Source organism: Pygoscelis adeliae, unplaced genomic scaffold, assembly GCF_000699105.1.
Source record: "Pygoscelis adeliae isolate BGI_AS28 unplaced genomic scaffold, ASM69910v1 Scaffold43, whole genome shotgun sequence".
Lineage (NCBI taxonomy): Eukaryota > Metazoa > Chordata > Aves > Sphenisciformes > Spheniscidae > Pygoscelis > Pygoscelis adeliae.
Genome location: NW_008824538.1, coordinates 1,041,375 through 1,053,499, shown reverse-complemented (window position 1 = coordinate 1,053,499; position 12,125 = coordinate 1,041,375). Strand labels below are relative to the sequence as shown.

The 12,125-nt window shown below is 44.5% G+C and overlaps 1 long non-coding RNA gene across 1 annotated transcript in view; it reads right to left on the bottom strand.

Annotated features, from left to right (window-relative positions):
- LOC103914896 overlaps nt 1-271 on the bottom strand; it is a 2,224-nt gene extending 1,953 nt beyond the window's left edge. Inside the window, exon 1 of the long non-coding RNA XR_663496.1 lies at nt 106-271. This is a non-coding gene — a long non-coding RNA (uncharacterized LOC103914896). The remainder of the gene's footprint in view (nt 1-105) is intronic.
- Between the last annotated feature and the right edge of the window lie 11,854 nt (nt 272-12,125).

Sequence of the window (12,125 nt, the reverse complement as noted above, 5' to 3'; positions counted from 1 at the left end):
TGGCATTTTGAAAATTTATCGCTTCCAACAGAGTTAGAAAGTGGTCTTTTATTTTTTCACTCTTTTCAAAAGTGTTGTTTTGTATGAAAACAAATAGTCACCTACTGAATAACAGCAGCCCTCTCCGATGGCAGCCATCTTCTTTCCAGTTTTCACCATTTCACATTCAAAGATGGTTTTCCAGCCTGCCGGTTCAGGCGACCCCGTACACAGCACAGACAGCAAAGGTGATGGTTTCTTTTTTTCCTTACTTTTAGACTGAAAAATTGAAATGGAAAACTGATGGGAAAAGAAGGGGTTTGAGTGCATTTTGTTTGCATTCTGTGCATTTAATAATGGAATCATCTAATTAAACCACATTAAGAAAAGACTCAATGTGGAACAGGAATAATTAAATTAGCAATTACAAAATGACACAATAGATAGATCACTTCTGCATTTCTTTCTCATGGTATTTTGAGTGATGGGTCAGCCATAGCCCCTGCCTGTAAGCAGTGGTGGGCATCCGAGCTGCTGAGACCGGTGGCGCCTGCCGGCTCTGCCCCAGGGAGGGCTGCTCCTCCTGCACACACGGTGCATTTTAACATGTCCAAGTACGCACGAGCCATCAGCTGGTACATATGGCAAATAAACACCACATTTATTTCAATTTTGATGGTACGTAGTTGTTGGAACTGCTCACCAGCAATTTGCAATCTTTGTAATTTCACTTTCTCACCTTGCTTGCAGGTTTTCTCACAGCTCTTTCTCACCACTCTGCGCTTTTCTCGGCAGTCTGAGCCCAGACCAGGGATCTCACTGCAGAGGAAGCTGAGCCCCTTCAGAGGGGGGTTGCAGGGAGCAGCTCAGTCTCCTTCGTCCTTCCCTCCTCGCCGCAGCCCAGCTCTGACCCTCCCAGGCCACGGGAGACATCAGGGTGGCCACAGCCCCATCCCATCGATGCGTGTGCCTGTGTAAACATCCCTTTGCAAATGCTATCTGGAAAAAAAATAAGAGCTGTTTTAGAAACACTGGCATGCCGTGTTTCCAAAATTAAAGACGCCGGACTGTGCCCGTGGCAGCTGCTGTGCGATGCCGCCATTCTTCTGCTGGCGAGGGCTGGCGGCTGGCCCGGGCGCCAGGGCACGGTGGGGACATGGCGGGGCACAGGGGGTCTCTCATGATGTTGTGGGCTCTGGCAGTGCTTCCTCTGCGCTTGTGCCCCCAGCCAGGAGCTGGGGAGCCCTGGAAGTGCTGCTCTGGGGCTCACGGCCACAGGAGTGCCACCATGGGTGACCTGGCTAATGGATGGCTCAGCTGGGGATGGAGTAAACCCCGTGGGGAGATGCTCCATCATGAGTGGATGGGACCGTCTGTCCAGGTGGGCCAGGTAGGACTGGCTGGGTCTGCGTGGAAACGGCCCGGTGCTTATTTGACCGGGTCATTTTGTCATTTGCACGTAAGATACAAAAAGCTCTCCTTCAGCTCCTGCCTGAGTCGGGGACGTCCTCGTACATGGTCCCAGATACCAGCCCAGCGCACGAGGGCTTGCAGGACTGCGTGAGCATCTCCACTGGGAGGGAGTTCCCTGCTCACCAGCCCGGGGGGAACTTGTTCATTTTACCAGTCCTCAGCTACCCTCCTCTCCTGCTTGCAGCAGATTTTTATTTTGGGATAAAAACATATTTCTTCTCCAAAAATTTGTAAAGTTGGAGCAGACTGACTGGGTTTAATGTTGCTTTTCATGCAGCCCAGAGTATCTACACTTCGACTTTCATAAAGCTCAAAGGACAAAAAAGACACACCCCCACACACCCCCACACCCAACCCATGACCACCGCTGCTGAAGGGGCAGGACGGTGCTGGGGCTGGCAGCTCCGTCTACCTGAACTCGCATTTGGCTTCCAGCAGTTTCTGTGGTCTAGTCCAGATGTGATGCCACGAATCACAGCACGCAAACACGAATGCCACCACTCACAGACACAAATCTCCCTCCCCAGCAACTGAACTGGAAGCAGGTATTTAGACCTCCCGTGCACCATGCCCTGTTTCCACAGGCCAGTTCAGGATGCCACATGGCAAAATATGGCCATAATAATCCATGTTTCTGCTCTGTTAGAAAGCAAAATGCCCTCTTGCAACACAGCAGTGGCATTTCAATATTCCAGAGGCACACTGGCACGAAATGGTCAGGAAAAGCAGCATCAGCCTCTTTGCCCAGGAGCGGGGAGTTTCCCTTTCCCAGGTCAAGCCAAAGGGCCATCGAGTCATAGAATCATAGAATCATAGAATCATTACGGTTGGAAGAGACCTCCAAGATCATCGAGTCCAACCATCAACCCAACGAGTCAGGAGAAGCTCTGCACTCGCTGCTCTGCGCGTTGCAGTATTTCCCTCATAATTCGGATTCTCTTTCTGGCTGTCACCTTTCTCCACGAGACCTCTTGCCGGACACCTTCTCAGAGCCCCCTTGCCAGGTGCAGCCTGGCTCTCCCCAGCTCCCCATCACGTCTTTGGCAGCCCCAGATGCATCCTCCAGCCTGGCACCCACCCTGCACTGGCACAACAGCACCAAGACAATAGATTGGTATGGAAATGCTACTAAAAGTTTAGCTGGCTGATGCGCAACATTTTGCCTCCTATCAATTAGAAAGAAAAAAAAAAAAAGGAAAACGCAGGGATCTGGGGTAAAGAAGCCTGCAATAAAACGTCTGTGTGACCTTCCTAGGGGACCAAAACCATTTTGGGTAAAATGTTGTGAAAATCTGCACTTTCCATGGAAGCATTATTCCAATGTGAAGTTTGCAGCCAGCTCCTTTAATTGATTGCAAGTGTCCATTGTTGCCAACTATCCACTAAATTATTCAAAGGAATAATTTTCAGACTATGACTGTTTCTGTGCTGTGTATTAATCATTTACTATTCATTATTTCTGAACTGTGACTGACCACCTAAATTGAGTGCACTGTTTCTGTTCTTCAATTAGGTAATTGAAATGCTCTTTAAATCAGAGTAATTAGCAGTATGACTTTTCAGCTGAATTATTATTTACTGTAAATTAATGGAAAATTCTGGGACTTGTGAGCTATTATGCCCATTATTTGGCAGTGATCTGAATTCTGTCAGATAAAGAGTGGTATGAATTTGTGAATCATCTTGAACAAACCTGACAGCTTCTATTTGTAAAAATATTAACAATTCTGGTTTTTGGTAATTCAGCCAACTCTAACATTTCAGAATATTTCAAATGCAATTTGTAACCAACAAGGCATATTAGTTACAGAAGCCACGAGTTTAGTGTCAGCATACTAATGTCGTCTCCTCAAGATGGTGGAAATAACTAATTTTCATGCTTTCTGAGTTCTGCTTTAGTCAGTACACCAGTAAGACAATAGCTGATCAAATGAACTGATATGTATGCTGTATGTGCTCTTTTGAATGTCTCCATGAATTTGTTTTGATAGTTTTTGCTCCTATTTTGTGTTCACATTGTGAATATTTTCCGGCAAATGATTTAACCAGCCTTAGACTATTAAGCTTCTTTACTGAGAAAGAGATCATTTAAATTCACAGTTATAAATATTCACAGTGCAAATGAGACTACATACCTTCAGCTAAAAAGGAATGTAATGTAAGGCCCGCAGTGAATAGCTACAAAAATGGAGCTTTTTGTTCCTAAATTGTATGCAGGTCCTGATTTGGTATAAATTATAAAAAAAGTATCTCACTTTAAGCATATAGGTATTGCTGTTGGGCCTCAGCGGAATAGTCATGTATTTAAGGTAAGCACCGAGCCAAGTCCCAGTCCCCAGTCCCTCTGTCCTGCAAACACTCTCTGCAAGCTGCTTCACATTACCGTCTTCGAATGCATTTGCTGCCTCTTGCATGCTCAGACTAAAAGACTCTTATTTAGTAAATTGTCCTATCTCATTTCTGCGTTTGTGCTGGCAATGGCAGTGCACCAGTCCTGCGGAGAGCACCAGGCTTGCCAGACCTCAGATCTCTCTTCGAGCCCGACGGCAGCCGGGGAGCGGAGGCACGACGGGCGACAGATGCAGCTGGGTCCCAGGTAAGCTGAGCCAGGGCAGCCTTGGCTTTGCTGCAGTGTTTGCTGTGACCACGGGCTCTTGGAAATCTTGAATTGTTCCCTGAATTGTTTCAATACTCTGCTGAAACAAAGAATACGATTCAAAGACTTTATTATTGTTGTTGTTGCTACTATTACTACGATTAATCATCTATTTATGGAAATTATAGGGCCGCCTATAAAGTTTGTTTTATCTGTGTTATGCAATAACCCAACCTCCCTCTGTCTCACTTGCTCTCTTATTTTTAGCTGCATAGCATGATAAGAAAACATTGTAGAGATTGGCTATTCCTATTTTACATTCAGAACATGAGGCTTTACAAGAGGAAATGTCTTGATGTATCTGCTATTTTATTTTTAATGAAAACATTTCTCGCATGAAAAAAAGAGGTCATTGCACATCTCTTAGAGTACAAATTATTGCGTATGCACAGAAGGTGGAAAAACACTAAGGATTGAGTTGGAGCACTAAATTCCCCACTCAATAGCACCTTTATAACATGCAAATAAGGCAAAACCAAGCACCATATTGTGGGGTTTGGAGCACACAAAAATATCATCCCTGGAGCAATACCACTCCCCTGAGACTGTGTACCGAAAAGCACAAGAAAAGAAGTTTTCTTCTTGAAAAAGCTTTGTAGAGGAGTGAAAAAATAACTCATGGACAAAGGACTGAAGGCTCTGATATACCAAATATCTTCCTCATAAGGGCCTGAGTGCAATGACTGAAAAAAAGAGGTATCTCCAGAGCAGGGAAAGAATTGTTTCTGCTTTCTCGGGAGTCCCTCAGGAGGTCATTTGCTCCTGCATTGAAATACTGCCTTTCCTTGCTGCTGCTTGGTTGAACCTCTTCCCTTTCTAAAAGAATGAAAGAACGAAAAATGGTGATTTTTTTTTTTCAAAATTATTTGTTCAGATTTCTTTATAACTGAAGGAAAAAAACAGCTTTATGTGCAGGGAAAATGTAATACAATTTGCACGTATTAATTCCGAGTTTCTCCTAGCATTTTGGTTCACAGGAGCATGCACCATGGGGCGAATGTGCTGAATGTGTTAACAAGGGTATCCAGGCACCGAGAATAAAACGTCTGCGGAGCGCGACCTTTTCTTGTTATGGTGGATTAGTATTTTCCATGTGCCTGTTGGTTTCACTCTGCATCGAATAAAGCTCTGGGTATTGCTTTAACAGCTGCCTCCATCACTGCCCATTCCTCTTTGCAAAAGTAATGAGGTTTTATTGCTCCCGCACCGACGACTGCAGGAAGAAGTCTGGGGGCAGCGCTGCCGTTTACAGAGATCCCATGTCCCCTCCTAAGCACCATGTCCCCTCCTAAGCACCATGTCCCATAGGCTTTGCTTAAGCAGAGCCAAGCAGGAGGTGGTGCAGCCTGGGTATGGGATGGCAGCAGGGTCTCAAGGCTCTGGGCTTGGGGCTGAGCCCGGGAGGCTGGCGGGGAGCGGGACTGAGAGCTGTGTGAGGAGGAGGGACACTATCTCAGGAGCTACGACCAAGGAGACGTGACAGGCAATGGGCCACATCCTGTCCTGCACGGACAGCGGTGGGGGATGTACTGTCCCTGTGCCACTGCCCCCTGCTCTTCCCTCTCCCCCTCTGAAGACTGCGGCTGAGCATGCGTGGGACATCCAGCACCTTGCCTCTAACTCCGTAAATGTGGCATTTTGCATAACAGGAGTATAAGAAGCACTGAATTAAACTAATTTTTTTTTATTTAGGTTCCTGGCATGACAGATGGATGGGTAGAAAGAATTCCGGCAAGGTCCATAAATCTCCTTCCTGAGCTATTAATCAACCCCAAATTGCACATCTAATGCTGTTCCTAAGCAAAAGTGGAGGACAGGAGATACTCTCAGCTTGCGTTTGCTGCAGAGGTCACGTTCCCTACGACCGGTCAGGAGCTCCCGCACCCACCTGCAGCTCACAGCAGCGAAGCGATGAGCCAAGCTGAGCAGGAACAAGGGCTGGACAGAAGGAGAAGGGTCTTGCCTGGAAGTCAACGGGAGACAGGGGATGTGTCCGAGGTCCAGGTCCCAGCTGCGGGCTCGTGCCCTGCACTCCCAGCCCTACTTCTGGGGCTGTCGCACTCCTTCATTGATCACTGGCAGCAGACGTGATGGAGCTCACTACTGACGGGCGTTACTCATGTGTTAAATGAAAGGTTGTCCTTGTGTTTTTTCATGGAAATGAGAATCAGGATGACAGTTGCAAGGTGCAGCTTCATTGCTAAGATGCAGTGGACTCTGTTTGCTCCTGCTGGTATACTCAGCCCGTCCTCAGGAATGGAAATCAACAGATTTGGTTTTCTGAGCTGGTAGCGCTAAAACTCAGCACTTTCTGTCTCAAGGTTGTCTGTGACTCGTCAGTAGAGATGGAGTGACTTTCATGCTGAAGTGCCTTTTATAGTGCGTTAAGTGTCTCAGAAAAAGTATAACAACCCTGTTCATTCCTGACTATGACTGCCACATTTCTTTGAAGTTGCTAGAATATTTTCATTAAATATATTTGATTTTTTCAGATAATTTTTTTGGGAAACAAACATATTGCAGCTTCCTATTGTAAAGATCTTTTATTAAACCTTCTGCCTGTGTTCTTACAAACATGCTGTCCTTGGACAGGGTTTCTCGATGAAGTTTGCGTCTAGCACATCGGCATGTGATTTGGGATGATCAGTCACTTCGGTCTCGCTTTGGGTGCTCTTGCCTTTTCAAAAAGTGGCCAAAGGCACAGCTGCTGTTGGCCTAATCAGGCCAGACACTTTGAACTTGGCTTGCTGGGTGAGGAGCCAGGAAAGAGCAAAGCTTGTGGTGCTGCTAAACAGATGGGCTGTTCTGCACCAGCCTGAGTTCACTCAGGGCATGTGGCATCGTTCCAAACCCTGGTCCCAACGTGGAGTAGATAACTTTAACATTAAAAAAATATATATCTTGGACATCAAATACTTCACAAACAAATCACAAATCAAATTTTACTTCATATTGTTCCCTTCAGTGTAAAAATTCTCCTGCATACTAGCTGCTGCAACACATCAACAGAAAATACTGTTCAGCTGCAGCAATTAACACTTTGGGCACAGCAAGATTTGGAATTCAGATGTTTGAAAGCATCAAGTAACAGTATCGTGTTAAATATATCCTGTGCCATATGCATGCAGAACATGCATGTGAGGGGCATGTGAGGCAACGTATAATTTTAAAGTACTGTGTCATCCTATCAGACTCTTTTTTCTTTGCCAGAATAAATCTACATTAAAAGATAAAAAAACAAAGCCTTGTGCCCTGTAAAAAGCAAAATCTGATTTCACTTTTTTGGGTGAAGTATTTTTCCTTTTACATTTCCTATCTCAGACTATATAAGTACTTCATGTGGCTTGCCCCTGCTGTCCTGTACTCAGGATGTGACTGAGGAGGTGCGTGCCGTCCTGACTCAGCTGCTTTTTGTCAATAGCGCTGTTAGTCTTGTCATGCTTTTCTCTGGGTCATCCATGCACTAAAAATACCCCTTCAATTGAGCTAAATTTCCTGAAGTATCTCCTGTGTATACATAGAACATCAGATGCTACTGTATTGGAATTCCCACAAAGTACTTGAATTTGAGGCAGCCTTTGTCTAACCTGAGTATTTGGTGCCCTGAGCAGGTTGCAGAGATGCTGAGAGTGAAGCTGGTTGGTAGGTGGTGCTTTTGTGATAAGTCTCTGTTCAGGTTCCAACATCAGTGCGTATCCAGCCTTTTCCTTCTCTGTTGTCACTGCCAAGCCAGCCCTTTCCTCCAGGGTTTCACTGGAATCCGATTTTGTCATTGGCTCTGAAGAGCTGTTTCTCCTTTTCAGGTCCCACCATTAGTGGAAGCTGCCTTGTTGTAGGACCCCTCATCTGTTGGTACTTCAGCCTTTTATCTCCTGTCTCTGGGTTGCCCACACAGGAATAGCTCCCAAGATCCCCGATTCCCTGTTTCTGTGGACTGGAGAGCATTTCCTTCATGTGAAAAATGAGAGAAATTGAGGCAGGATTTTTTTAATATTTGAAAGCTTTCTACTTCAATTTAACAAGTTACCACTACAGACCTATATCTCTGCCTTTTAACTTGATATATGTCTTGAGAAAGTCAGCAGCTCTGTGCAGTAGAAACCACCGATTCCCCCGTAGCCCAGCAAACATCTGCTGATTCCTTCTGCCAAGCCCTACTCTCTGTGATCTGCTTGTGGGCTCAACGTCCATTAGTAACGTTTCTGACCTACATTGCTCCACACAAAAAGCTAGACCTGGTTCATTTTTTTCCTAGGCATTTTGTAATAACTTTATTTAAGATTTCTTATGGACTTAGTATACTGGTAGCGTAAGGGAAACTAAAAAAAATACCTTTATTACCAGGTGTTTTCACACATGCATGCATCTTCCAGCTCCACCCACCACTGAAAAAGGCAGAGAGAGCAAGGTGCACTGTTTCAGAAGTGCTTGTGTGTAAGAAATTATACCCTGACTAATCCCCTGGTGCCTCTGTTCTTTTCCATCAGCCATTTTACAGAGAGATATGCCAGCACACAACCAAGACCAGCCACTCCAGGTCATGACAGAGCACAGTATTTGAAAAGCCATGCCTATTTAATGCAGCTTCGTAGAAGTAATCTTAAAATGGTGACATTAAATTTTTTGAATACATTGAGCAGGTATTTGCAATTGCTGTTCCTATGTTGTCACGAAAAATTAAACCGCTTTATCTTTAAGTCCCTACAGCTCATTATGTATGCCAGGATGTGAACGTGTTTTACGTTTGGCAAATATTTAGGTGGACGTTTTTCTGTGGATGGCCTCAGTGAGTGGCATTGCCTAAGGCCTGGGACCCCCTCCTCATTGCAGACAAACACATTACAGCTGACCACGGAGCTGCCCCCGTTTCCGTGCCCTGACGCAGACTGGGAGAAGGTGGTGCTGGAGTGAACAGGGTGCATCGCCCTAGGAGAAGCAAAGGCAGGGTCGTGGGCTCCTCGCCTGCCCTGGTGAGCAGCAGAGCTGTCTTGGACCCTGGCAGTAGGCGGGAATGGCAAGACCCTGCAGCATCCTGTAGGCTTATTCTGTGGAGTTTTGCACTGTGAACAGACTAAAATTTTAACGCCAATGCGCTTTTATGCAGAGGACAAGGTCTGCGGCTAGAGTTAATTATCATCACAGCTCTGTGTAAAACTTTCACTGAAATTTGTAAATGTAGCAAAGCTCCATAAATTTAATACCTGATTTTGCCTTGATGGCCATATTTGTATGTGGATTTTATTTTTCATTTAAATATCAATTAAATGAAACATGTCATATCTGTTTTCACACATAGTGTTTCTTTTTAGTCTCACTTGGCTAGACCCTGTTTTTAGAAGTGCAGCTTGGACCCCTTCCGAGACTGAAAATAACACCCCAAACTAATGTACATGTCATCCCATGTCAGCCTGTGTGTTGCGTTTGGGAGCTATGACTTAAAGAGATAAGCTTGTTTTAAGGACTGAGAAATATAGCTTGTATAAAGTCTGACAAAATGATTATATCATTAAATTCAGTCTAGTCCCCTCATCACTGTTTTTACTTAGATTGTAAAAATTTTTGAGGAAAGACATCTCTTCAGTTTATGTGTGTAGTCATAGACTTCATGGTATCATAATCCCAAACCTGGGCTGACATATTCAGCTGATACCATGATCCAATTCATAAATAAAAATTACTTAATGCCTTGTGCTACCTTGGACCTTTCGTCTCTGACTTCTGAAACCACAGAAGAATAAGGGTGGGAGGAAACCCATGGGGTGATCTGTCTCCTCTGCTGTCCCAAAACGTGCTCAGCTGTACCCATATTGTCCTGATTGACAAATACGTGCTGAAACTTGGCCTCAAATCCTTCCAGCAATGGGGATCTTAGGACCTCTGTCCACATCACCAGAAGGGTTTTACAATGTGTAACTTGAATCTGCCTTGTGGTGATGGAACATCTCATTTTCCTCTATGATGACACCCAGCATTACAAATTCCTTTCCTCTTTGCATCAGGATTTTATTTGTTTACAGACAGTTATTACTTTCCCTTCAGTCTTTTCTTTTGGTTGAATGATTGTAATTCTTTCCATCCTTCCTCATTGACGCTAACTTTTAGAGCTCTGATGACTATTGTTGCTCTCCTGGCTCTTTGCAGCTGCCTCATGTCCTGCTGGAAGCCCGATGCCTAAAACAGCAGCAGATGTTTTAGACCTTACCCGTAACCATGAGAGACCATCACTACTGCGGAAGAAGGTCCTCCTCATCTGCCCCTTGAAATATGACTTAAGCCTATTATTTTGGTTGACAATTTCTTCACTGCCAACCTCTACCACTGGAGGAAAACACTGCTAAAACCAAAGCATGTATTAGATCTTTTTCTATTCAGTAACCTAGGTGGTGATTGGTTGGACATATTTCCCAGCTTTGCACTTTATTTTATATTTGTTTACATTAGTCTCCACTGGCATCTATTGGCTATAGCCACCATCTATAGACATAACCCAGTTCCTTTTCCACTCAGATATTGTTTTTTCATTATCTTTGTCTTTTTACATTCTACTAATGATAAGAAATTGTGAGATGAAATCATCTATGTACAATGTGACTTGTTTTGAAAAAACTGAAAAAATACAGTGCCCCTCTCGCTGCTATGCTAAATAAAGTCACCGTGATCTCTTAAAGAAGCCCTTTGAGCACAGATGCTGATATAGTACAAGAGTATCACCAGGTTTGGAGGTAGCCTTGTGCAGACAGTGGAGCATCCTTCCTGTGAAATACTCACATTGCATTATACCAGAAAACAGGTTACTTGCAGTGTATGAGAGACCGGACCCTGGGCTTATTGACCTAGCCTCTGCCTTTCATTTTACTGTGACGATCACCCTTCAGCTGCACCTCTGGATCCAGACAGAAAGTCCCAGAAATTAAATACACTTATTTTTTTCAATTATGGTTCATGTTGTTGGCTTGATGGATACAAAATAGGATCTTGATACTAAAGAAGAATATTTATAATTCCTTTTGGTTAATTGAAAAGGTTATTTTCATTAAAATAGAGCACTTTAAAATGTCTGTCCCATAGGGACGTTTACGCATTAGCTTTCTCCCCTGGGAGGCATGTGTTTGCTGCCAGGAGTTTCTTCCCCCTCAGTCTTACACCGACTTGGGTGTATTTTTATACATTTTGTAAGACAGTATGCTAATGTGCTCTTTCCTCACTGGAACCCAGCTAAAGCATGCCTTTCTTCACCCATTAGCTATTAGGTAAAGCACACAACACCCTCTCCCAGCCAGTCAGTATAAAGAGCCAATGTTTTTTACTAGTGTAGGTTTGTTAGGTATATATGTGCAGTACTTTTACAGAGCTAAGCTAAAATAAGTTAGGTAGCAGTCACCTGGCCGTTATGCAATCGCTGTCACAGCTAAAATAAGCTAAAATCAGCTCAGGACAAGACAAGCCCAGACAAATCCTACCACCTGGCACTGTCAGGTCAGTACAAAGCCGAAGGCATTTTGTTAGCAATGGCAAAAATTATATTTACTGGGCTTTACTTGCTTCTGTGCAGGTAAAAGGCAGCTTTTATTGCCTATCTCTCTACCCTGCCATTTGAAGCTGTTGCTGCTGATATATCACAGCCTAATTCTGGCAGAGAAGCCTTTATGTGAGTGAGGAAATTCCAGTTTTGTGGACACTCTCCTGATTGCAAACTCCTTCCTTCCCGCCTGCCTCCAGAGGAGCTATGGGAGGCGATGCCCTTAGGCAGCACTGGGTGAGGTTCTTGCCATGGCCAGGGAATCGCCAAGGCTTAGTGAGCAACAGCAACGGCCAGAGAGGGTAACTAGGAATGGGTTTGGAAGGACTACGTGAAGTTTATCTTCAAGAAACTGGGATTCTGCAAAGATACAAAATGAGATCTAGATGCTCATTTCAAAGGAGCGGACGAAGAAAAGGGCTGCTGAATTCCTGACATGCCAGACTTGCAGAGAAACTTTCTGCCTGAGCTGCGTTTCAGGATGAGGCCGCCTACTAG